This window comes from Anas acuta, chromosome 1 (assembly GCF_963932015.1).
Source record: "Anas acuta chromosome 1, bAnaAcu1.1, whole genome shotgun sequence".
Taxonomy (NCBI): Eukaryota; Metazoa; Chordata; class Aves; order Anseriformes; family Anatidae; genus Anas; species Anas acuta.
In genome coordinates this window covers 171271717-171296746 of record NC_088979.1, presented here as the reverse complement: position 1 = coordinate 171296746, position 25030 = coordinate 171271717, and the positions used below count along the sequence as shown (strand labels likewise).

The following is a 25030-nucleotide window of genomic DNA, read 5'->3' as shown; positions in this document are numbered from 1 at the left end:
TGGAAAAGTTCTCTGCACCAGGAACCATTGTTAGAATCAGAATCTTGATCTAAGAGTATGATGAAAAATGTTGCGCTCCAAGTTGGAAACTGGAGAGGAAAATGCTCATGTATACGTAAGAATTGTACTCAAACAGCTGATTACACCTTTTCTTACACCTTAACAGATGCTTACACCTTTGAAGGGAAAACTTTAAACCTGAGAAGCAACAGGCAGTTTTCTACGTTTCCCTTGGGGATAGTATACTCTTCTGTACTTTGCTTCTACACAAACAGTTCAAACTTTTAAAGTCCCGTTGTCAGTCATACAACCAAACAACCTTGCATGGCATTACATGTTCCCCTCCAGATAGATCAAGTCCTGAATGCAAGATCAGACAAGTGAATAATGCCAACATGTAAAACTAATTTGTAAATACATTACTCTTTGGCATTTTTTTTGGCACTTTGTGGGGCTTAACTGTACTGTAGTGAAAAGAATGTCTTCTAGTGTGACCTGAAATTATACCTCTATGATACAATTTTTTTTTTTTTTTTTTTTTTTGGTGGTGCTGGAGGGGTGAGGGGAGAGGAGCAATATTCTTTGTGGACACCTGAAGGAGTTGCAACATAATAAAATTAGGTGAGGGAAAAGTTCCTTCTCTGTTGTTGTTGTCTTTGTTTCCTTTTCCATACAGTCTTATAATGAAGGTCCCATTTTCTGGCCTTTGGCATATCATAAGCAAGCCGGAACACTTCACATTATGTGGATCATAGTTATCTGAAATGATATCATACCTATAGTCTGCTGCAGGGTGAAAAGTAGCCTATGCCCCAGGTACCGTTTTATGCCTTTGCTTTTGTTACTATATACCTGTAAATCTTCAAAAGGGAAATGAAATCATCCTACCCAGAAGAAACACTGTCCAGAAGACAATTGAGTTGTTTGGGCCTGAATTCTCACTGAAACCAAACGCAGGTATATTCCTGACCTGAAGAAAGAGGCTTTAATCTATCCTGGCTTGATTACTCGTGAAGGAGCGTGAAAGAGACGCGTGTCCTTGTATCTGAAGAGGAGGTGAAGGAACAGCTAGTGCAAGGAACACAAAAGTCTGTTGTGCCAGACTAATAGGTGGTTAGCTCTGAGCTTGGAGACTGCAACAGAATCATCTAGGTGGGAAGAGACCTCCAAGATCACCTGATCCAACCTCTGACCTAACGCTAACAAGTTTAGTAACCATATCACTAAGTTCAATATCTAAACGTCTTTTAAAGACCTCTGGGGATAGTGACTCAACCACTTCCCTGGGCAGCCTATATCAATGCCTATCATCCCTTTCAGTAAAGAAGTTTTTCCTAATATCCAACTTAGGTTACCTAGGGTGCTGTTCTACTGTTGTGGTGAAATCGGCTCAGTGTTCCCCAGTAGGCTGCTTTTTCTTCATGTTTTCTACTGTCTCTGTGAAATAGTTTCAGAGACTCTAGGTGCTAGTTACCTTGGCGGTACCTTCTCAGTACAATAAAGCCCTGGTGGTACTACTTCACTGGGAAGTAGATTGGCAGTGACTCAAGTTCAGAGGCTGGCAAGTAAGTGTTCCCTGGGTTCTACAGTTGTTTCATGTTGGGGAGTTTGAGTATTTCCTTCACCTTGTCTGTTTTCAGTGAAGCTACTTACATGGATTCTAAGCTTCCTTCCCAGCCCTAAAACTTACTAATTATACTAAAAAAAATAAATTAAGAAAGCCAACCACAGAAACTCATGTGCATGCAGGTAAGGCTGACCTTGAAGAATGTTTCTAAGTATTTGTGAAGACTGAACAACAGGCTGTATGAAAAAGGTGCCTTACTGTGAATTCTTACCTTGCTTTGTGGTAAGAAGAAACTGATTTGGGTAGACCCTGGTGGTGTTATCGCTACTTTTGCAAAGTGTCAATTGTGAGAATGTGCTGTTCATAAAAGAAATGCTGTTTTCACAACAAGCAAGTCAAAAGCCTTTAATCTGCTAGAAGGTACAGTTTCAGAGAGATAACTAGAAAGAAAGAAATTATTGTTGGCCATCCTCTCCCCCCCCCCCCTCCCCAAACCCCTCCTGAGATGGGCACCCTGAGGAAAAAGTGTCAAAGGTGTCATTGTTAACAGTTTATGAGGTAGGGTTAGGGGAAGATGTGTCTTCCCACTTGTTCATTTTCCCTCTCTTCTCTTCCAGGCGAGTTATGGTAGCTTTCCAAAGCTTTGACTATGCTTAGGATATTCAGACAAGCTAGTTCTTCTTTGTATGTCTCCAGAATGCACTCAAGGTTTTGTCTAAGGTTAAACAAGTCCTTAAGAGATCCAGAGATCTGTTGTGAGGCAGGATAGTTATGCATGGCAGGGAGAGTTGTCCCCAGTCCACTAGCTGTCGTAATTCTTGTCACAGTATGTAAAGTTCCTACATAGCTTGTTTGTTCTATATTAGTGTAGCTAATGTCTGAGATTTAAGTTCTCCTCCTTTTGGCCTCATCTTCATCTGTGCAGGAACACTGGCTGGCTGCCACTGCTCTGCAGCTGTCTAGGCTCTATCTCTATAGCTCTCCTGGGTCTGTAGCCACCCTCTGTAACCTTAGTCCTACCATAACTTGTGGATTGTGTCCTGTGCGATTGCTTTCCTTTTTTTATTTGATGGTTGGATTCAAATCTGCTTTATGGTATATTGGCTGCTGACCCTTCAGATCAACCCAATGCTCTAAAACAAAACAGATTGGAGGTGATATGTGAAACAGAAATCTTTAGACAAAGGGACAAATGGCTTCCCCCGATATATACAATCATTCATTATGAATATAAATATATATTTGTAAAAAAAATAAGTATTTTATTCACATGGAACAGGTAAGAAAGATACTTTAACACAGAATTCAAAGCAACCTTCTGCATCAGCAAATGTAGCCTCCTCTTATCAAAGACCATGAACTCACATAATCCTGTTAATATCTTAATGCATTGAAACAGTCCAAGAAATTCAAGAACTGACTTCATTAAATTGATAGATATTTTCAGGATAGAGGCATGCTGAAGATTACCAAAGACTGCATTTATTTGGTGTATTCAGTTTACAGTAGTGTAGTGTATGATGTGCACAAACCACAGAAAATGACAAAAGATTTGATAATTTCATGGCATCCCAATTTAACTTGGGAAAAAAAAAATCTAGGGAGATTTTATTACTTTTCTAAGAAATTTAATGATTACAGTGGAATATTTTTCAGGGTCTGGGTGCATCCAGATGCAAAAGATGCAAAACTGTCAGTATATTTTCACAAGATGTCATTTCTTCCTCTGTATTGAGATAGAGCCTAGAGCACAACCCAGCTCATTTTGAAACATATGCAAGGCAGTTCACCAGCTGACAACGCACTGACTAGGCTCTGTGGATTGGATTAACTCTGTTGTCTAGAACAGGAGTTTACATGCATAGTTTACACTTGAGCTCTTCCACACAGAGACCCAGAGGTGTCTTAACCTCCACTGGAATCTTACCCTAGACCACTATAAACTGCTGCAGAATTCATTATTTGATGGGAAGTAAAGATTTCAATACAAGATATCACAGTTTTGTATTCTGGCAGTGAGAGTGACAATGAGACAATGACTGATTAAAAAAAAAAAAAGTCATAACATGAAGAGAGCAATTTTTATTACTGATTTTTTGACATAGCAGTACAGTCCCCCAGTTCATTGGTACAGTGATTCACTACCCACAGGAAAAAAATAAATATTTTACTCCCATACAGGCTGATGCACAGGAATGACTGGAAGTACCTGGAGAGAGTAAAGACAGCACAACAGAGAGAAAGCAGTTTCATTAAACAAAATGAAGGCCAAGGACTTAGACTTTTCCTAGGACTGCAAAGTAAAGGGTAAAAATACAGAGTGGAATAATGAAAACAGAACAGGGTGACACCAGAAGAACAGCAGAAGCTCCAGCACAGGCTGTTATAAGATAAGAGTCACCAAAAAGAATATGAGAACACCTGCAAACATACAGCTGTCATACCATCCATTCTTTACGGACAAGAAGGTTTAATTAGCAATCTGAAGCCTTCCCAAAAGGAGAGATGAATTTTGCTTCCTCATACTTCCCTACAGAGCCATACACAAAGTATCATGTGATTCCTTCTTCCAAAGTCTCCTGGTGTTGACTTGTGTGTTGAGAGAAGGACTTGTAGTAATATGTTTAAGTTTTGAGGGCTATGTACCCAACACCTGAAACCTCCCATCATTCCTTCAAATTGCAAAACTACATTTTTTGATCTAATCAGTAAAGAAAGAAAATACTTCATATCCTGGGGAGTTTTGTTTTTGAAGCATGCAGAACTAACCAAAACACACTTCTTTTTTTATTGTTAGGTTTGCCACTATTGCAGAGGATAGTTGCAAAGAAAACCTTAATTTTACCAAGAAGACATAAAGATAAGAAGCAAAAGCTCTTCGTGTATGATTCTGAACATATAGTCCAGTGCTTTCAACAATAAAGGAAAGTACTGCACATTAAATAGGTTCACTGTATTCAAGATGTTCATGGTATTCTGTAGACCAAATTACAATCAACTCAGGAGTTGGCTTTTTATTTCACCTTGAGTGAAGAATGTGATCCCATCAGGGTACACATTGAGGCTTAATGTTTCTGCAAACCAATCTACACTAAAGGGCCATTTTCAGACTATTGTAGCTGCCAGTATGCTAACATCTACATAGTAGGATGATTCAGATATCTTCCCTTGGGTAACCCAGCTCTTATGCAGTCAGTGGGTTAAATGGTTCCAAGAGGAAATTCAGAAAACTCAAGTAGGTTGTCTTTACCTTTCAATTGGCAGTACAGAAAGTGTCTTTGGGTACACTAAACCAAGACGTTTGTTTGAACAGTTAGATAACTCATGTATCTATGCAGAACAGGTACCTTTATCCCTTGAGATTCAGAGCACTGAATTCACTTTTTGAGCACAACCAGAGGATGCTTCCCTTTATTCCCATTTAGGGAATGTCACCAGAAAAAGATTCTAGAACCCACCTTTGTTTATACCTCCCACATGAATGCCACTGTAACAGAGAGTTATGTGACTGGATACTGAGCTGAACAAATTATTCTTCATTTTTCTTGTTAAATCTGAATCACAGCATAGAAAAAGACTGAAATATTCAAAGAATTAATGAGAAGGAGAAAAAAAAGTTAAAAAGACCTGTTTATATTCCAACAATAAGGATCATACCCTGGGAGTGATACTTTCTTCGTTCTAGCTTTGTATATTCCTTGTGTATTATTTGCACTGTTTAGGACAACATGTCAAAATCTTGTTAGCTGATAATTACTCGTATACTGGAATTTTATATGAAAAAAATTAGATATGTTCTAGAATTTTATCAAGTAAGTTATTTTTGACTATTTCTCTGTCATCTGCTGAAAATGAAACAAGTCAGAAAGAAAAGTCTCCTGCTACTTAAAAAGTTTTGTAATCTAATGAAATTAGGTATAGCTTGTAACACAATGATAGTAATTTACATTTCCATAACAGCTGAACTAAGTAAGTAATATAAAAAATGGATTCAGACTGGCCCAAAGTCTATCTCTAGGATTATATTCCTATAATTACAAGACCAATCAAGTTTCAAACTAAGATCTCATGGTCATTTTAGACTTGTAAGGTATGTAAGCTTTGAAAGGTTGGCCTGTTATTATTTTCTTATTTTAGCAGTCATCAGACAAGATATGAAAGGAAAATATCCTAAGCAATCACCACTCAGAGTTGGAACTTACAGAGGCACACAATTATTTCACGTTCAGTGGCATAGTAAAATACATTAAAACAAGACATTAAAAATAAAAACACATACTGCAGTTACTTTTAAAGAATTACAGAGAAGACTGTTCAAAGGACTCATTATTTAAATAACCAGCAACATGGACACATCCAAATTTTGTTAAGGGGTTTTGTGAATATAATATGCTGCATTCATAAAGAAAGTTAGAATTTTACTTAATAGTGGTAGATAATGTCTAAAAAAACAAACAAAAAACCACGTTTAATGCATGTCTTGTTTTTTGCTCTTTCATTGTAAAAGCACAGAATGATTTATAATTCCTGTTATACAGTTTTTTTTAAAGCATATTGCTAAGCAAATGGGACAAAAGCCTCCCCCCAGCCCCAGCCCATGTGTGTTCAGCTCCATAAGAATTCATGTTTCACTGACATCAGCTGCTTTATGTGACCCACCTAAGTGTGTTAATGAATCGAGAAGGATGTCACTTTTTACACTTTTTTTGGTAGAACGATGCCACTAGCAGATTTCTATTCTGTGGCCACCTTGACAGATCAACATCTGATGCTGTCTCCCTACCACCATTTGTTCAACGACACCTCAGAAAACAGCAAGAGAAGATCATATGGTATCATTTTCCTTGTGTGTTAATGCAGGATTTCACGCTTTCTATAGGTATGAATTTGGGAACTATGAGTGATTTGAAGCAAAAGATCTTTTGCAGACTATTTTAATTATAGCTCATTCTTCTCCTACTCATAGAGATGGACCTTTCTCTCTCTTCTCTGTGCTCATGTTATTGAAAATATAATGGTTCAACTATTTTTAGGCAACCAGAAATTACTCACACAAAAAAATTAATAAAATCATGTTCTTCACAGAGAACCATGATCAATATGACAGGAACGTTATGTAATGGTTACTCTTGCAGCATAGACACAACAGCATGTAGAATAAGAAGTGGGTGTAAGTAGCTTTCTGTTCTGGCAAGCATAATTTAATACAGGGTCATGGTGTCCCTGGGATTGTGGTCAGCTGCTTTTCAGCAGCATGATCCATCTTCACTTAACTGCGATAGCAATTTCTATAACTGAGTATATCAAACTGTGTTTCCAACAACATCCTAAATACTACTTTAGACCTGACAGGCACAAACAGAAAACTGCTGCTGTATTTTCAGCAGTATTAGATGCAGTACTGATCTGGGAGTTGAGTTCATCAGTGACCTACCAGAGTTGTTACCTCTCCTCTAGAACAGAGGTTTATTATATCTCCTAAGTTTCCAGATTGCTTTTCTATTATCTTCTACACTTCTACTGACTACCTGCTTCAGCTGATAACTGCCAGCTGTCTCAAATTCTCTGTGATGTGTGATAGAGATCTTTCGCAGCTGAGTCTATTGCTGCTGTTATGATGTGCTGTGTTTTCTGCATCCAGGAGCTGTAAAAGACAATAATTTCATTGGGCCTGCAACAAGTGTGGTTGATGCTTGTAGAGAAAACTGACCTCAATACAAAGACACCTATTGGCTGTATTTTATCATTAGAAATTTTAGAGTCTAATCATAATCATATGAATTTTATCACACATAAAAATGTGTACATATCTGTTTCACTAGCCAAACTAGGATTAAAGTTTTTTTGTTAGTGACTGTGTGCACAAGTGAAGGTGCAGTGGGACACAGGCTGGCAGTTGTTGATACAAAACTTGCAGAAAGTGGCTGAGGTGAATTACCAATATGATTTTAATGATAACACTGAATATTTGCTGGAAATGGGGAGCAAGCACCACAGCAGCTTACATATGTACATGAGAGAAATATGAGTAGTGTGTGTGTGGAACAGGAATCAGTCCAGAAAAAATGTAACCTTATGTATGCTGTAGGCCAGAATGATGCATAGACCCTTTAGATACAGACTCTGTGATTAGAAGACATAATTGTAATGTAGCAGAGGAAAGTGAAAAATTTGGCATTCAAATGAAACAGCATAACAAGTGGTGGTGGGGAATATGGACTAATTCAGTAGGAGACTTACCCAAACTGTCAGTGGACAGACTCACAGAAATACCTTTAGTTATTCGACATTTAAAGCATTTTCTTTTTTTCTCTGGTGATGAAAAAATATTTAAAAACATTTTCCATTAAAATCACTAAAAAAGACTTCAAACTGTTATGAACCCAAAGGGGAAAGTGTATAACATGCCCTAAAATCTATCTCACTATCAAATGGATGTGGAATGAATAACCAAATGTGTGACTTCTTTTCACACATATATTAGATGGGTAAGTTTGTTTAATTCCTTCAATTAGATCACTGAAAATACACAATTCTTCCTCCCCCTTGACGCATACACACGTACACACACAGCTCTGAACCTTTTCTAGCTTCATATGTAAATTATTAATCACTATCACTAATACATTTTTAATTCTTACCCTTAGAGGGTGGCTGTGAACATTTTTACTTTGAATAATGGGCTTCCTACACTGAAGGTGCTCAGAGGCTGGAAGGATGTAGGATGATGACAGTTGTATCTGCATCAAGGACCTGACTCACTCCTGAGCCCTTGTTCTGCAGCAGTCACAGAGGAGTTCATTTGCTTTAAAAAATGGTGCCACTGAAACCAGGGTCTGCATAAAAAATAAAATCATATGCCAACTTTTAATCTAAGGGTAAATCATAGCTTTTTGTTACTTTAAGCAGGCCACTAAACTGTATCAAAACTTGTGCAGACTGTAGGCCAGAATCGCACCATTATAATTGCAGGTAACCTATGTTCAATTTCTGCCTTAGACTAGAAAATTCAAAATGTGATGGCGCACAAAGAAGCAATAAGTCAATTAAGATGCACGCACGTTTCCTAGGGAGGCTGTTCTGAAAAGAGGTGTAGAAAAAAAATGCATATATATATGTATATACAGAATATATATATATCTATATAATGGTTAACAGATTAATATAATCTACTATTTCTGTATAACTATGGTAATGTATAAATATTTATTACACATACGCACAAAGTGTATCTATTCGTAGTGCATGTGGCATTGTACTGTATAGTGAGTTGTATGTACTATGCACAACAAATACTATACATGATTTATCACATACATCACTGTGAAATTTATTATCTATAATATATATTGCATACATTTATAAATGAAGAAATTCTATAACTATATATTCATTCAAGTTAAGGCACATCAGTGATGGAAATAGAACTATGCAATGAAAAACCAGTATCATTTCCATCTTCATGCACCTATTGTGCTCAGCTCCCCTTTTGAACTTTTGACATTCTGTATAACAGTATGTAAACTGTGAATATTTCACTGTAAAAGACAATTCACCCATGTTCTTCTGCATTTTACATGAACCATCTAAGATGCTCTATGGCCTATGATTTTCCTCAGGGCACACAAACTGTTTCAATATTGAAGACAGCTTACCACTTCTTTAATGCCCAGCATAAAGCTTTGATTTCAGCAACAGCAGCTTGAAAAACCCTAATATAAACAATTGTAGTCCTGTAATTGTGGGCCTGCCTGGAAGGCAGGTACAATGCCACAGGCATTTGTACCAAAGTCCCCTTTGCTCATAGACCCAAGAGTCACTGGTGACCGCTCTCCCCTCTGCTTGTTGTAGTGGGCCTCTCTCAATTGCTTTTTGGTCTTCCAAAGCCTGCAGTGCAACCCGATGCTGGGGCGGACGCTGTGACTGGGGATTCTGGGCACAGGCTCCCTTCACACAGTTGCACAAGGGATGACTGACACTGCTACCTACATCAAAGCAACTGTGACTTTGAGCTGCCCTGGCAGTCACCATGGATGTTTGTCCCTAAAAATATGTGTGGACTCAGGAAAGTAACTCAGGTACTGCTCAGCTTATATAATGCCACAAAAACGACTCCTAATTTTTCAGTCAGTTTCAGCAACAAAAGTGTTTGCTGTGTCACCCAGTGAACTACTTACTGCTCCTTACACGACTACTGTGCCAGGATCTGCCCAGAGACTGGAGTGTACTGGCTGCTTTACAAGTACATGACAAATTACTCTCTCCTTCTGAATCTAAAGAACTGGCAGTGGAAGCTGATGATGCATTACAAGAACAATATCTTAGAAAAAGAAGGAAAGTAAAATATTACATTACTGAGCTTTCTAAGTCTGTCTTCTGGTTTAACGTTAGTTTAAAATAGGAAAATTCCTCACATTTCTCACATAAAAGCAAATAAAGTAAATAAGCAATGGACCCAATGGACCAGATTTTTATGAGCTTGTGTTCTTCAAGATGGCAGTCCTCTGTGCTTGGACTCCGACGGGTAATAGGTATTGCCATTCATGCTGCAGCATTTTCTAGGGTGCCATGCTCCTCTGCAGATTATTTTCCAAACTTCTTTGTTCATTTTGGCTGATGATATCAAAGGGATTCAAATGTTATTACCGGAAAATAGACAAGCCTATCAAGTCCTTGCCCTGTTCAACAGCTGTTCAGCAAACTCGAATATTCCCAACCCCAGTTCTCTTTCTTTCTTCCTAGATGTAGCCTCAGTTCCTGATAAGCCTATAAAGATCCTATTCATAAAGCTCATGCCAAACAATGTACATGCAATAAAGTTATATATATATAAATAAATAATCCTGATAACCATATTTACTTTTGCAACACCCCATCAACAACTGTAATTACTCTCTATGCTTCTTAGACTACTTTAAATGTTCCGCATAAAGTGCAACCCTACCTGTGTGAGTAGGCATTATGGTAAGGGCTTTAATTATGCAATTATGTAGTTATGTTCTGCAGTTTTCCCCATGAGCCTTTTAGCCTCAAGGATAGGATTTTAGGAGAATTTAGTGGCCATTCTCATTAATATGTTCGTGACACACACAAAAAAGTTGCGTAACTTTTTTTTTTTTTGGGGGGGGGGGAAGAAGAGGGGATTGACTTCTGGAAGGCAAGAAGAGAAAAGGGGATTGAAGGGAGAGATGACGATTTTCATCAAGAACTCATTGTTGACTGGCCTGTTTGATGAGACGAAGTTCCCATATTTTAGACAACAAGCTTGCTGTGATGTATTTATTTATTTTTTAACACACAAACTGAGTGTTTTTTTCTGCAACCTCCGCGTGGAACAGCTAGCGATCTCAAACAGCCCCATAACGCCAACTCCTCGGCCCTCCGCGCCCCGGAGGGGCGGAGGACGGGGTGGTGCCGGCCGCGGGGGGGCCGGACCCGACTCTCCGTGCCAGGAGCGAGGTGCACGGCGCGGTACGCGGCCGCAGCCGCCACCCCCGGCGAGGTCGCGGGGGAAGACTCCGCGTCCCGGCGTGGGCAGGTGGCGGGGGGGTGATGCTGTCGGGCGGGGGCCGGGCGCTGGCTCGGTGTCGCCGGGCTGGGCGCCGCGCCCCCGCCGGCCCCGCAGAGCCGGGTTGGGCAGCCCGGGAGGCGTCTCCTCGGCAGCCCCCGCCCCACCGCGCCGGTGCCGAAGCGCCTCGGCCGCTCCCCCGCGGCACCCCCGGGATAGCGGCGCCCCGTCGGCCCCGCAGCAGCAGCAGCAGCCGCAGCCGGGCCTCCCTCCTCGCGGCTGTGCTGCCGAGGACGCCTCATGGGGGAATAAATAAATTAATAGCCCCGCTCACCCCTCACCCCCCCGCGGCAGCGCGAAAGGGAGCCGGCGGCCGCGGGATTAGATCCAGCCCGAGCTAGAGAGCAGGTAACGTAACCTACCCGCCAGGAGGGAGGAGGAGCAGCGAGGCCGCTGAGGTCGCCCCCGCCGGGGAGGGCTGCGGGGGACGGAGACGGGGCTGCCGCAGCCGGGGGGCGCCGGCGTTGTCGTCGTCCCCCCTCCCAGCCCCCTGGTTCCTCGCGGGAGGGCGGCTGCCCCGCCGCAGTGTCAGTCACACACACGCCCACGAGCCGCCGCCCACGCAGGGACGGGCGGATGGACAGGCAGACAGAAGGACGGACAGATGCGCTGCCCACCCCCCCTCCACCCCGCGGTACCGAAGCATCCGCTGCCAGGGAGGCGCCCCTGCGGGCTCCGGGCTCTGACAGCGGTGCCGAGGCCGCGGCTGCGGGGTGGGGGAGCGCAGCCCCGTCCCTCCCCGGTACTGCCGGGCGCGGGGGCAGCGCGGGCGGGTGGGGGGGAGCGAAGTGCCGGCGGCGGGGCTGCCCCGTGTGGCGTCATCAGCGCCGTGAGTGAGGGGCCGTGACGTCACAGCGCGGCGGTCGGGGTGACCTTGGGCAGGGGGCTCCGGGCGGACCCCGATGGTGGCCCCCAGTGGCCCCGGGTCGGGCTGCTCCGAGCCGCGTAGCGCTGGTGGTGACATCCCCAAAGGCTGCTGGTTTGGTTGGGGGCCGTGCGGCGAGCTGCCTGCGAGGCTCGTGCCGGAGCAGGGAGGGTGCCCCTTCTCCATCTTTATTTCTCCTTGGCCTCTGTAGCACAGAGGGGACTGTGGCCGGGGGCAGTTGTAGGCTTGTCCCGAGAGAAAAGCATTTCTCCATGCTCACAGTGCTTTCTGTGCCCTGGCTTTGTGGTTGCTGAAGTAGCCCCAACAAGACACTAGAAACAATCATAAAACAGCCCAAGAAGCCGTGCTGTTTGCACTTTGAAGACCAGAGTGTCTCCCGGTGCTCCTGGGAGGGCAGGCTGCCACACAGTTCTGCAGGCCCGCAGCATTCATGTGGATTCCCCGCTGCTTCTTAAGTCAGAGGTGCACAAGAAAATAAACCAAAGTAAAATAACATTTAGAGAGAGCAGTTTTTTCAGGCACCAGTCTGAGCTTTCAGCAAAGGAGAAATGTTACTGAAATTATTCTTGCTTTTCCCCAAAACAGCCTTCTGAGGGATGCTGATGCCTCATGGAAGCGTCCATTCCTATTTCGTTGGTCTCTATAATAATCACTCCTGTTTCCATAGTGACATCCACCTGTGGGTCTCATGTTACTTATCAAATAGTAATGAAAGAGATGCTTGCAGCTTCCATTGCACGAATGGGGCCATAAACTTAACTGCACACCAATCAAGCCAAAAAAATACTGCCTCAGCTCTGTCGAGGTGAATCATGATAAGAAAGTTAGTCTTCAAGACAGGAGGTAGACTGATATCAAAAGGAAACAGAAAACTGACAAGTAGTTCAATAAAACTGGCGAATGCTTTTATGTATACATTTTAAATCTGCAAATAAAGTATAAACAATTCACTTCTTATTTTAAAAGACAGTGCTCTCCTCTCTTCTTCCATGCCTACTTTGAATACTGTACGTGAGAGTGAGTGCTGAATATACTCCTTCCACAAAGAGGAATAAAGTATATTCCAATATTTTTATTATTTGTGCAAGTTATTATAGAACTACGCATATCTGTAATCACTGAGCTAACTTAGTTTGGAACACAGTCCTTTAATGTAAGTGGCTTCAGAGCAAAGCAGCTAATTGTTTTGGATAGGGCAGAGAGTGGTAGCTGGAGGGCCAGAGGTGTTTTTTTTTTTTTTTTCTTGTGGTTGCACTGAGTGATTTTGGTTGATGAATTCAGCATTATTTTTTTCAATATGATAGAGATGTGGGTCTTAATGGATTGCAGAAAACTAAATTCCTACATTTTATGGATAGGAAGACTTTCGATTACATGCTGATGCAACTGATCTGAAGAGGTGTTTTACATGTAAAGTGGTGAAGGAACAGTAGATAGAAACTTTTGGGGGAGACTTTTTTTTTAAATATCCTCTTCGGTATTCCTTGTTTCTTAAGTAAATTATCTTCTCTTCTTTTTATGACATGCAGGTGGTTTTGCTTCCAGTAACTCTGGTTATTATTGGGCCCTGTCTAGTTTATGGGAAGTGGCTACAGCTCACCTGATTTTATTCCTATTGCAACATCAGGAGATACTTGTGAAGAGTTGAATTTTTCTTGAGTAGATTCCCGCTTTAGCAAATACAGTATCTGTATACAATTCTGAATTACCTCTATCCCTTAAACCCGCTAGAGTTAATGCTGTCCATTTTATTATTTGAAGATCAAGAAAAAGAAGAATAGTATTTGGTTATACTAATTACCTGTGATATTAAATGAATTTAATGTTTCAAGGTCAGTATGTCTATGAAAAAGTAATTTTCTTTTGATATTTATTTAAAAAAAAGGGTTAAGTCATTGCAATTAATTGCTGATAGGGAATGTTACTAGATTCTGTTCCTGTACATGTAATAAATATGTGGCCTAAAGTTTGCACAACACCGAGGAAAAGGTTACATAGGAAAACAGGACCTCACTGACCAACTGTTTTATGTATCAAGTGAATGTGAGAAACAGGCTGCGTTCCACATGTGCATCTTAGTCCAAACCTGCATTCCTTGGCTTGTATGTATTTGTGAGCCATTGTGCCAACTTTCATAATTTTATTGTGAACCTTGGAACATTCAAACAAAAGTAATGGGGTTACAGGAGTAAGGGGATCCATGACTTCAGGAGTACAGGCTGTTGGACTTACTGACTGGGGAACACTGCTTAGCTTTACAATCTATTGTGTGCTTGTGTGCTTCCAATATTTTTTATAGCTGTTGTTCTTAAAGTTATAAAGTTAAGTGATCAAAACAACCTTAAGCTTTTATTGAAGAACAAAATTTTAGCTCACCAAATCATGGTGGCTGACAAACACTTTCTCTCTTTTTTTTTCTCCCCTTGCAGTCTCAAGAATTTTAGTTTATAACTTTTATGTCTGGGGGGAGGTGATTCATGATCTCCTTTTGTTGATTATATTTTTGATTTTAGTTTATACAGTTGTGCTAAATAGTTACTTTATTTGTTATCATCAAGGTCAAGTCACCAGTTACTTCCTAATAATTTTTTATTTTCAGGAGATGGTGCTTTCCTGTCTTGTGACACTTGCAGTAATATGTAATCAGGGATGTGCATGAAGAGTGTTTGCTGGGGGAGAAAAAAAAAAAGTGAATAACCATTTCCCAAAGGATATTGACGTAACTAGAGCAATTAAAAAAGTCCCCCCAAAAGAAAGAGGAAAACTGTTGGAAAAGAATGGGACCTTATCTTGACACTTCATGGTATATTCTTCCCATTGGTGGCTGTAAGACATAAGATCTTAAGAAAATTGAATTAATCTTAATTAATTAATTAAACACTTAAGCACTAGAGAATAAACTTAAGCCTGAAATTATTATTTATATATATATTTAGGTTTAGCTGCTGATGTGTTTTGTTTTAACTTGGTGTCATAGTTATTCAATGTGAAGTACTGAATGTATTTCAGTTCTACCCAGCAAGAAAGTGGTGTTCTGAATAATGGTGGAAAACTTACAGAATTCTCAAATAACTTTATACAGTAGGAAACTTGTACTGCGAGCCAACTATTGACAAACTGTAGAAAGCCCAAACATTGCATGAACAGGAATATTTCAGAGTAGGTGGATGTGACATTCCGTTCATATGGTTACCATGAAAGATAATGACAGTGTGTGATTTTAACAGTTGAAGTATAAACCTCTGCAGACTTGAGTTGCCCAAACACAGGCAGGGTTATTTAAATGGTTCTTACTTTCTGAATACTCCTCAAAAGAACACTTTCCAGTTGTTTTGACAGGAAGATCAGTATTTATTTCACTTTTAGCTCTCTTTCAGGTTTTCTTATGCAGGACTCAGCTGTAGGTGATGATCAAGGTGATGATCAATCTGAGAACATTCAGAAAGCACATGCTATGCAGAAGACAGCTCAGAACATCTCCTGTACTCATGGTTTCTCTTATCTTTCTCTATATTTTTAAAGTGTTCTGATTCTTTAGAGTAGCTTTCTACACCTGCTAGCAGACTCCTGCTGTTCCTTCAGGCACGTGCATGTCCCTCCCATCATATGGCCTCAGTGGTAGCAGACTGTTGGCAGCATTCCTGGTTTTGACACACAGGGATAACAAGTATTAGACAGAGCTGTAATTGTGTTCAAAGTGTATTTGGCATCAAAGAACTTTTTCCATTTGCTGTCACTATGATGGTGATAATGATAGTATGATGATGTATGTTGCCTCATGCATGTGGTCCATGCAACAGAAATTGGTAAAAAGAGTCACAAAACAGCACTACATAATTCCTAAGCATAGAAGTGATTTTATTTTCAAAGAAATATATTTTTAATTTACATTTTCACATTTATGCTTAACAACATGCTTCCAAATATAAGAAGCTACCAATCATTTAGATATTCTTGAAGTCTATGGAACAAGCAAAAAGGAGAAAATAAAGGATGAAATCTCAAATTGTTTCAACGTCATACTGTAAACTTTCAGGCTTATACTTCTCAGTGCTTGTTTTCCAAATTAAAAAAAATATTGAAAACAAATGTGTACGTTACAGTGAAAAAAAACACACATGCATATTTTATTTCTATAAACAAAATTGGATTCTCTTATAACTTGTTTGATTGGTATTGGAGATAAAAAAATATATTAGAACTTTTTAACATTAGAAATGAAGTATTTTGTGGCCTTTTTTTTCTATTTTCTCAGATAATTGTATAAATATTTGGCAGCGAGGGTTAGAATTTTTGAAGTGACATAGGACTATGTTAGAACTACCGGTTCTAACAGCTTGGGTTCTTAGACACTGCTGCTTTTCTCTGCTGACCACATTGGGAGACAGAAATTGAAAGCCTTAACATGAAGGACATTTAATCACAGAATCACAGAATCACAGAATTTCTAGGTTGGAAGAGACCTCAAGATCATCGAGTCCAACCTCTGACCTAAAACTAACAGTCCCCACTAAACCATATCCCTAAGCTCTACATCTAAACGTCTTTTGAAGACCTCCAGGGATGGTGACTCCACCACCTCCCTGGGCAGCCCGTTCCAATGCCTCACAACCCTTTCAGTAAAGAAATTCTTCCTAACATCTAACCTAAAACTCCCCTGGCGTAACTTTAGCCCATTCCCCCTCGTCCTGTCACCAGGCACATGGGAGAACAGGCCAACCCCCACCTCGAAATGTAATGTTTTGCAACACTGTTGAATTAAAATGCCATAGGAGTTGCAGTTACTAAATTGGGCTCCTATAGTTTGCATTCTTAATGTGGCCCTCAGGACAAGTTTCAAACAGAAGGGAAAAAAAAAACTTGATGCAGATAAGCTCCCCATGGGAATGTAGTTGTCTGATTTCTTAACAACTGGAATTGTATCTGTTAAATTATTTGATAATTCTCCTATTGGTGGGTAAGTTCTTCACTAGAACTTACTAGGTTCTCTTCTAGAAGTCAACTGCTTTTGAATGCTGTGCCTGGGCTGGATTTGGGTCTGAAGCTTGATACTAGACCCCATGTTTTCAGCATCTAACAATGCCTCCTGCTGATGTTAGGAATGGAGACCAAGGAGACATAAGCTGTAGCCTGGAACTGATGACTGATTTAAAGTTCAGAAAAAAACATGCCTGAGACAGAGACTCAACCTGGTTGAGCAAAGAGATTGTGTCTGAGAGCAGGTGGAGAGAACAGAATGGACGAAATTGGTGCTGGAGTCTGAAGAAGGCAATGAGCATATCAACCCATTACCAAACACTTTTCTAAGATATACATCTTTGTAGTAATTTGTACATACTATTAAACTAAGGCCTTCCTTTCTGCGCTGAGGAATTTTTGGGATTGTTCATTGTATCACACAGAGGTCCTAACTGGCTGTCTTCCATTAGGCATCCTCTTTCTCTTCCTCTCATCAGCACTATAAAAGGGGACTCGGTAGCCCATGATTAGAAGTCACAACACCAGGTTTTAGCAAGGAGTGACAAAAGCTTGTATATTTTGTGACCTCTAGGTTGTATATTTCAGGAAAATACATAGAAAAGAATATGCCATAATAGCCTGTGTGTATAAAGCATGAAGCATGCATTGTATTGCTGAAGAATAATGGGAAAAGAGAACCTTTTCTCTTGTTCTTGTGCAGATATAATTATGTTGGCTAGAGGCGTACGGGCTTTTGTTCTCATGTTTTTCTGATATAGTTATCCAAAAAGAGATGTTTTGATATGGTTATGCTGGATAGGAGAGTATTATTTCAATTTAGCTTATTTTCTCATTCATACACAATACTATATCATTATGAGTGCCATACATGGCCTGTTTCAGTTTTAGCTATATTAGAGTAGTAGAAGAGGTTTATAAGCAAAGCTGATGAATGTAAGGGCCAAAATGACATGAGGCTGAAAAATCAAGGAAGGGCACTTAAAACTGACACTTAAACACACTGTGGTATTTTCTGTAAATTATGTTTGGAGATGCACTCAAACAATTCAACAGTACTGCTAAATTGGCAATTCCTCTGTTTTTGTGACTAGTTCTAAATCTTGGTCTTCATTCCTTGGTACTATTGCACTGTGTTACTCTTGGTTTGCACACAGTAAGGGTTAAGATACTCTTCTGATTTCTACTGAAGACTTAGCCTTTTGGATCACTTGCTTTGACTTGCCTTATATTTTTAAATTAAAAATATTTATTTTAATTATTGACAAAATCATAGAATCATAGAATTGGAAGGGACCTTAAAAAGCACCTAGTTCTAGCCTTCCTCCCATGGACAGAGACACCTCCCACCAGACCAGGTTGCTGAAAGCCCCATACAGTCTGACCTTCAACAGTTCCAGGAATGGGGCATCCACAACTTGTCTGAGCAACCTGTTCCAGTGCCTCGCCACCCTCTTGAGTGAAAAATTTCTTCCTAAAATCTAATTTAAATCTACCCTCATTTAGTTTAAAGCCATTACTCCTTATCCTAGCACTATACTCCCTGGCAAAGAGTCACTCCCCAGTTTTCTTGTAGGCTCCCTTTAGGTATTGAAAGGCTCCTGTAAGGTCTCCCTGAGGCCTTCTCTTCTCCCTGCTGAACAACCCCAACTCCCTCAGCCTGTCTTCATAGGAGAGGTGCTCCAGCCCCTTGATCAGCTTCATGTCCCTCCTCTGAATTTGTTCTAATACTTCCATGTCTTTCTTGTGCTGCAGGTCCCAGAGCTGAACACAGCACCCCAGGTGAGGTCTCATAAGACCAGAGCAGAGGAGGAGAATCACCTCCCTCGACCTGCTGGCTACATTTCTTTTGAGGCAGCCAAGGATACAGTTGGCTTTCTGGGTTGCAGTTGCTGGCTTGTGTTGTGTTTCTCATCAACCAACACCCCCAGGTCCTTCTCAGGGCTGCTCTCAATCCATTCTCCACCCAGCCTGTATTTGTGCTTGGGATTTGTGCTTTGGTCCAGCCCATGTGCAGGACCTTGCACTTGTTCAACTTTCTGAGGTTCGCACAGGCCCACTGCTGAAGCCTGTCCAGGTCCCTCTAGATGGCATTCCTTCCATCCAGTGTGTTGACCACACCACACAGTTTGGTGTCATCAGCAAACCCAACCCCGCTGTCCCTGTCACCGACAAAGAAGTTAAACGACACTGGTCCCAGTGCTGACCCTTAGGAACACTGCTCGTTACTGATCTTCACCTGCACATTGAGCAGTTGACTGCAACTCTTTGAGTGCAACCATCCAGCTTATTCCTTACCCACTGAGCGGTCCATCTGTCAAATCCGTGTATCCAGTCTCTCCAGAGACATGGATATCATGGGGGACAGCGTTAAATGCTTTGCAGAAGTCCAGATAGACGATGTCAGTTGCTCTTCCCCTATCCACCAATGCTGTAAACCTGTTGTAGAAGGCCAACAGATTTGTCAGGCATGACTGAGGGTATTGACTGCCTTTGGTGAAGCCATGTTGGCAGCCACCAGTCACCTCCTTGTTTTCTGTGTGCCTTAGCATAGTTTCCAGGAGGATCTGCTCCCTGATCTTGCCAGGTACAGAGGTGAGACTGACTGGCCTGTAGTTCCCTGGGTCTTAAGTTTTTCCTCTTTTAAAAATGAGAGTTATGTTTCCCCTCTTCAGCCAGTAGGAACTTCACTGGACTGCCATAACTTCTCAAATATGATTGACAGTGGCTTAGTAATGTCATCCCCCAGTTCCCTCATGACCCTTGGATGTATCTCTTGGACGTATCCCATTGTGGATACATCCACCCCTGGATGTAACCCATTGACTTGTGCATCTTTAGGTTCCTTAGCTGGTCTTGAACCCAATCTTCTTCAGTGGGCCTGTAGTGTCCCTCTTATCATTTTTTCAGTCCTTGCCTTTGCTGTCTCAGGACCAGGCTACGTGGCTTGAGCTCTTTACAGTGAAGACTGCATACATCATATATCATACATCACTGATGTATCTACAGAAGCCTTTCTTGTAGCCCTTGATATCCCTGGCCAAATTTAATTCTAATAGAGGTTTGGCTTTTCTGTGATGTTCCTTGGCTGCTTGGACAATGTCTCTGTATCCCTCCCAGGCTATCTGTCCACCCTGCTTCTGTAGGCCTCCTTTTTCTGTTTGAATTTGGTCACAAGCTCCTTGTTCATCCTTGCAGGCCTCGTGGCATTTTTGCCTGACTTCCTCTTGGTTAGAATGCATCACTCCTGAGCTTGGTGGAGGTGATCCTTGAATATTAACCATCTTTCTTGGGCGTCTCTTCTATCCAGGCCTTCGTCCCATGATACTCTACTAAGCGGATCCCTTAGGAGGGCAAAGTCTGCTCTCCCAAAGTCGAATCTCCCAACGAGATTCAGTGTAATACCTCTTGTATCTCCTTGTTGGCTCCTGTATCACTTGGAGAAGGAAAAATAATTTCTCTGTTTCATAGAATCATAGAATCATAGAATATCCTGAGTTGGAAGGGACCCTTAAGGATCATCAAGTCCAACTCTTGACACCGCACAGGTCTACCCAAAAGTTCAGACCATGTGACTAAGTGCACAGTCCAATCTCTTCTTAAACTCAGACAGGCTCGGTGCAGTGACCACTTCCCTGGGGAGCCTGTTCCAGTGTGCAACCACCCTCTCTGTGAAGAACCCCCTCCTGATATCAAGCCTAACTTTCCCCTGCCTCAGCTTAACCCCGTTCCCGCGGGTCCTGTCGCTGGTGTTAATGGAGAAAAGGTCTCCTGCCTCTCGACACCCCGTTACGAGGAAGTTGTAGACTGCGATGAGGTCTCCCCTCAGCCTCCTCTTCTCCAGGCTGAACAGGCCCAGTGCCCTCAGCCGTTCCTCGTACGTCTTCCCCTCCAGGCCTTTCACCATCTTCATAGCCCCAGACAAATAATTTAATGTATCCATCTTCTTTGTCCTTTGATGTGTCCTGTGTCTTTCTTTGTCCTCTTTCTTTCTGTAAGAGCATTTTCCTTCTCCTCCTTTATAATAATATATATTATATATTTTACATGATAATAATACCCCTAGGTAAAAAGTTAAGTTACTATTCTACTCTGCTCATCTTACAAGCATTCTGTGTTCAAAACTGGAAACTGTCACAAACATGCTCACTTGTAAGACAGCTTTTATATGGCATAGTTGATGATCTTCCATAGTAACAAGTATTTATGTATTTTTCATGCTATCTTTAGACTTACAAGTGTTTACATTTTTACCGTTTTTTTTAAATTCTGCCTTTCATATTCTGCCTTCTTATGGTGAGGATAAAGGAAAACATGTAGCCTGAGAAGGATGACAAGCATAAGAGATGAAAATAGAGTAGAAGGACAAGAGATGTTAACCTGAGAAAACATTACTTTGAGGAGTTTCACAGAGGCAAATATTCTTCAAGCTAGGAGTAGAATAATGGGTCATATTTTCTGAGTTGTATTTATTTGTCTTCAGATATTTATTTATGTATTTATTTATTTGGAAAGAATGTTGGCCTTTGCTTTTATTACATCTGTGTGGTAATTGTAGGCCATAGCCAGCAAGGTCTTTGTTTTTGATGAACTATTGTGTTATCTGTTCACAATGGGCACACAGTCTTGGCTGTGTTGTCTTGTATACCAGTATATCTGTCAAACAGGATGCTAATAAAAGATTGAATGCCAAATACAATATGAGAAGAGTTAACAGTCAAACAATGCAATTCACAAACAGTAATACTAAAATATTGAAAACAAAAAATGTTGAGTTTTATGGCCATTGTTAGGCCTTATTGTTGAGAATATCTTGGATTCCAGAACTACTTTACAAAAATATACATTCAAAAACATTACACTTAACACTGTAAAAATGATTAAAGGTTGGATCTTTAAGATTTCCTTGAGTAATAATAGCTGGTGACCTCATGAGTGGGAGATGTGGACTCTGCAGTATGGATTTGTTTCAGGTGCTTTAGTGGTGGGCGGGTGAAACAGGCATTATTCTCTACTTACTGCTTGTACAGCACTGTGAAGCCAGGTACCAGCATGCAGCCTGTGAACTCATTCTGCAGTGCGTGTTTTCAAGGTTCATCTGCACATGCACAGGTGGTTCTCCCTCAGTGCCATGAAAAAAGTGCTCTGACATGTGAAATGAAGATACATCGTGGGTACATTGCCATGTCCTATACTGCCCAAATGCATAAAGGAATGTTGATCCAGTTGAGGGTTTCCAACTCAGAATTATTTTTGTGATTAAAAAATGAAGAAATTACTTACAATATTCTGTTTAATAATAAAGTTGATTGTTTTATGCAATTTGGAAAGCATAGTTATACTGTATTTATAATGTAATCGGATATAAAAACCTGTCATTTCCATGATTAAAATAAGTTCTTCTGACAACATTGACAGCTGTTAATGAAACTAGACATTCTTGCTTAACTAGGTAATCAGCTTGCACTTCTGGATGTATTTAAGTATTGCTTAAAAGCTGTATATCTAAAATTTAAATCCTGTTCTCACTCATGAATGAATATACAAGGCCATTTTTTTTCTTTTTCTTTTCCTTGTACCTATTTCCTGAAAAATTAGCAGAAATATTGTCGTTCACACGTACAAGCTTATTTTAAAATTATTATACTCAAATTGCCAGTCTAATAGAATAGGGTTCTTTCAGAATATTGAATTATACTTTTTATTGAGGACAGAGAATATGTTTTTGACCCAAATAAGGTAGTTACATTTTTTTTTCCATTTACCAGCTTTATCCCAGTTGTATAAATACTTTTTTTTTTTTTTTTGTTATATATGCAGAAAAATAGTCTCATCAAATCAAACCTAAATTAGGCACCTAAATTGGGTTCTTTAATTTCAGTGGTCTTGGGTCCTGGATAATTAGGTTGTTCTCGCTTAATAACTGGAGCTTAAATCCTACTTTCAAGCCAGTCCTCTCATCTACCTAACATTTACAGAATGAAATCAGAAGTTACAACTGTAGTCTGAACAGCCTAGTTTAAAAGTACGTTGAGAAGCAAATACAGTTCTGTAAGCAGAGGATGTTTGGAACATTTCTATGACCAGGTTCATAGAACGACTAATAGATATTGACAGATAGAAAAGGAAGACTATTTCTTTCAAGGAGAACAGTGTGAAAGAAGGCATAGGGGTGAAGGAGGGGAACTTGCTGTGCATGTTGTCAGTACTGGAGAGTAAGGAGATGTGGATTCTAGATCTAGTAAGAACATGAAAGAATTGAATACTTGGAGAAGATGTTTCACTGCCATTGCTTTGTCTTACCCCATGAACTGTCAGAACTGACCCTTTAGAAATGACTTAATAGTAAATTTAGACCCCTAAAGAATGAAGGAAACGGAAGTAATGGAAATTTTTATTGATCCAAAAAAGCAGAGCAGGTTCTGTTTTCCAGTGCCAAGTGGCTAACACTTACTTCATGGCTATTCTCACTGCTCTGAGGTTGAACTGTTTGGTCAGTCCCTGCTAAGTTCATTAATTTTGTGTGTTCTTTTTTTGTTACCCCAATCAAGAAGGGAATGGTTTGCATTTGTGTTCCTAAAAGACTAGACCTGAGTTATTTATCCAAACCCCACACAGCGTGGAATCTTTTGTATTTGGTTGAACTCATGCTCCCACGGTCAATTTCATCTGTCCCACTGACCTTGCCTGAGGGAATCCCTGTTTATTTCTTCACTTGGTAGACAAGTTTACCTGGGGCCTGCTGGGGAGATATGGGCTGCCTACTTTCTGCTGCAAAAGGGAACCAAGAGAAACTATTGTTTGTCCAAAAGAGAGAAGAGTTTATGTAAGATTTTTTTTTTTTTTTTTTTTCAGAGAATTGGCAATTTCTTCTCTGGATATTGTTGCAGTGATTCTTTGCGCAGGAATAAGAATGCTGGTGACAGCAGTGAAAAGATGCAAGGTTTTGAAAGTAGAGAAAGGAAGGAAAGCTATGTGATATATTACATCAGGCTGCTGGGATTTTATTCTCAGGCAGTCCAGCAATGCATCAACTCATTTGCTGCTCTGCTCTTAAGGGAAGGCATTGTAGCCCAAGATACCTAAAAAACCTCTGTGCCTCAAAGGGAAAGGACATCCTGTACTGTCAGAGAACTGGCTTTAATTTAAACCCTAAAATACAGCAGAATAAATATTAGATCATATTGAGCAGTTCTTTTGTGGACCATAGGTTGACTTTTGAGAGGCTGTTTTTGCTAAGTTTACAATCTTTAAAAAGCATGTACATGCACAAAATAGCTGCTGTAGAGCTATAACAAAGTTGTACAATCTGAATCTTTTGTCTGTGGCTGTTAAAGCTGTTATATTTCTCTCAAATACTCAGGGTGGCTTGAAAGAAGCTGATTAGTTCAGAGAGAAAGAAAAAAGAAAAGTGAGCTGTGAGGGAAAGGTGCTGCTGTGGCAGTATTCAGGCCAGCTGGGAGTTGCATAAAATTTGTATCTCTCTTGAGGAGACTCTGTTGGCAGGACTTGTGTGGATTTCTGCCCATAAAAATAAACCTGCTTTACCCTGGTAGATACTACAGCCAAGAGTCTATCCCTCAAGGCTGAGGGCTTTTGCCAGCACAGCTGCCCCTCTAGGCAAAGCAGAAATAAATTATACTTTAATCAGTAAGCGGTATATCTCCTTCTTTTCTTTAAATAAAATTTCTTCATCAATTGCCGAATACTTTTGTCACTATGCTTATGTGAAGTAATACATACCCAAGTACAACTATCACATTCCCACTATAATGTACACCTACGCTTACTGCTTACTTGTTTTTCATCATTTGGATGAAAACTGAGTGAACCTCCAACAAATATAACACATATTTAAAGATTTATGTATGTAAATTATAAACCTAAAAGCTGTAGACCATGTGTATTTTTTTACAGATTGAATACAAATGTTTTTCCTTAACATAATTATGCAACTATAAATATTTGCCAAGTTAAAACTAAGAGTTACAGGAGCCTTTCACAAGACTAATACCATTAAAAGTTAAGTTGC

The 25030-nt window shown here is 40.5% G+C and overlaps 1 protein-coding gene and 2 long non-coding RNA genes across 3 annotated transcripts in view; 1 reads left to right on the top strand and 2 right to left on the bottom strand.

Annotated features, from left to right (window-relative positions):
* Positions 1 to 3629: 3629 nt before the first annotated feature.
* Positions 3630 to 11957, bottom strand: LOC137849579 (uncharacterized). Its single transcript, XR_011091964.1, has 2 exons — positions 11498 to 11957; positions 3630 to 10180 (listed from the first exon to the last, which is right to left on the bottom strand). It is a non-coding gene; the product is annotated as an uncharacterized lncRNA (long non-coding RNA).
* Positions 11056 to 25030, top strand: part of SLC16A7 (solute carrier family 16 member 7) — an 85053-nt gene continuing 71078 nt past the window's right edge. Inside the window, exon 1 of the mRNA XM_068669337.1 lies at positions 11056 to 11483. The gene's annotated coding sequence lies outside the window, so the exon portion shown is untranslated. The remainder of the gene's footprint in view (positions 11484 to 25030) is intronic.
* The window catches only part of LOC137849580 (uncharacterized), a 633107-nt gene continuing 623533 nt past the window's right edge, over positions 15457 to 25030 (bottom strand). Inside the window, exon 3 of the long non-coding RNA XR_011091965.1 lies at positions 15457 to 15662. This is a non-coding gene — a long non-coding RNA (uncharacterized lncRNA). The remainder of the gene's footprint in view (positions 15663 to 25030) is intronic.